The sequence below is a fragment of the Palaemon carinicauda genome, chromosome 14 (assembly GCF_036898095.1).
Source record: "Palaemon carinicauda isolate YSFRI2023 chromosome 14, ASM3689809v2, whole genome shotgun sequence".
NCBI classification, from domain to species: domain Eukaryota; kingdom Metazoa; phylum Arthropoda; class Malacostraca; order Decapoda; family Palaemonidae; genus Palaemon; species Palaemon carinicauda.
The window spans coordinates 102971349-102973848 of record NC_090738.1 but is presented as its reverse complement, the minus strand read 5'-3'; positions in this window follow the sequence as shown (position 1 = coordinate 102973848).

Below are 2500 nucleotides of genomic sequence, written 5' to 3'. Positions count from 1 at the left end.
AGGATGCATTTACAGCAAAAAATGTCGATATATGCATCCTGCAACCATGAATGAAAGTAAGAAAACTCAGCAAACTGAAAAGAAAAATGAAAGCAAAAAAGAAACAAAAAAGCAGGCCGTGTATATACCGCGCTTTGAACCAAGAGCCCCAAGATATGAGGCCTTTCAACCCAAACCTGCACATTTAGAGCCCAACTACAAAGAATGCATCTATAATGCCAGGGGTTGGTGCAGATATGGGGACAGTTGCAGGTATACACACACAAATAAATATGAAGGCGAAAGAGCAAATATAATAGAAAAGTTGGATTTTTTAATGGCAGAATTCCGGGAAATGAAGAAAAGAACATCATATCAGAACAGGAAGGAAGCATGGCAGAATCCATATTATTACCAATATTAAATAATGGGGATGAAACACAAACCATAATCGTAATGAATGCACAGGGTTTAGTCACGAGTAACTCTAAAAGGAAAATAGAGTTCTTAGAAGAACTAACCCAAATTGAAAAAATAGATATATTAAATATAAGTGAAACATGGTATTCCCAAGAAACTGGCAGTGATGACCAGATAAAGGGTTTCCAAACTTATAGATCAGACAGAAAAAATAGGAATCAAGGGGGAACCGCAATATATGGAAGAGACATAAATCAAGGAAAAGTATGTGAAAAATACAGCAACACATAATGTGAATTGATTGCGGTAGAATTTGAATTTGAAAAACTAATGAATATTGTAGTTTACAGACCCCCAAACACTAAGGAGTTTGACATAATAATAGAAAAAATAGATGATATATGTAGAAACCATAAAGACTGGAATATACTCCTATCCGGAGATTTTAACTTTCCTTTCGTGGATTGGAAAGAACCGATAGAAGAAAGTGGTTGTATGTATACATATAAAAAAGATAGTAATAGTAGCGCAGAAGATAAGAGGCAATTTGAAAAGCTTCAAGATATGCTATTAGAACATAATATGCAACAAATAAACCACATTCCAACAAGAAAGGAAAATGTCCTAGACCTAGTATTTGTGAATGAGGTGAATTATGTTAAAGAAATAATAGTGTATAACACGGGAATTTCAGACCACAATGTCATAGAATTGATAGTTCATTCCAAAGCAAGTGATCACAGAATTAATAAAAGCACAAAACTTTGGGAAGGATATGGAAAATATAACTTTTACAGTAAGAATATAAAATGGTCAGAAATAAATGAAGAACTGAATAAAGAATGGAAAAATGTATTTATAAGTGATAATATACAGGTAAATACGGATATACTGTACAAAATACTGGAGAAAATTGTTGAAAAATATGTACCGAAAAAAAAACAATAAACAAAAGACGTGCATACCAAGAGACAGAAGGATCTTATTTCAGAAAATTAAAAAAGTGGAAGAAAAATCTTGCAAAAGGAAAAATGTGTGGAAAATGAGGGAAATAAAATGTAAGATAGAAAATGCAGAACAAAAGATTATACAGTCGAAAGAAAATGAAAAAAGGGACTTAGAAGAAAGGACACTTCAAAATATAAAAAAGAAACCCCAAAGTACTTTACTCCTATGCAAAAAAGATGAATAAAAGGAGAATAGAAATAGGCCCTCTAAGAATTGAAGGACGGCTAACGAATGAAAAAAAGGAAATATGCAACATATTAGCAGAAAAATATAAGAGTGAGTTCACGCCAAGAATTGCGAATGAGAATAATGAAACAGAAATGAGAGAAGAAAATGTTGAATATCTAACGGATATAGATATTAATGAAGCAGATATTGTCACGGCTATAAACGAAATTAAAAATGGATCGGCAGCCGGACCAGATGGAGTTCCAGCGATTTTGTTAAAAAAAAAACTGCAAACACTATCGCGAAGCCGCTTGCAATACTGCTAAGACAGAGTGTAGATATGAGCGAGATATATGTTAAACATAAATTAGCTTATATAACCCCTATCTTCAAAAGTGGATCAAGACTAGAGGCAAGCAATTATAGACCTGTTAGTCTAACATCACATATTATGAAAGTGTATGAGAGGGTAATTAAAAAGAAAATAATGAACCATTTGGTCAAAAATAATTTGTTTAATATGGGTCAACACGGTTTCGTACCTGGAAAAAGTACACAGACCCAACTGATAGCACACTATGAAAACATATACAATAATATGATAAATGAAAAAGACACAGATGTGATCTATCTAGATTTTGCAAAAGCCTTTGACAAGGTAGACCATAACATATTGGAGAAAAAAATGAGAAAGCGTAATATTGTGGGAAAGATAGGAAAATGGGTAAAAGAATTCCTGCAAAACAGAAAACAGATAGTGGTTGCAAATGACGAGAAATCAGATGAAGCCCAGGTAATATCTGGTGTGCCCCAAGGTACGGTATTAGCTGCACTGCTATTTGTTATTATGATCTCAGACATAGACTGTGATGTTGAAAACTCCGTAGTGAGAAGTTTCGCCGATGACACAAGAATAAGTAGAGAA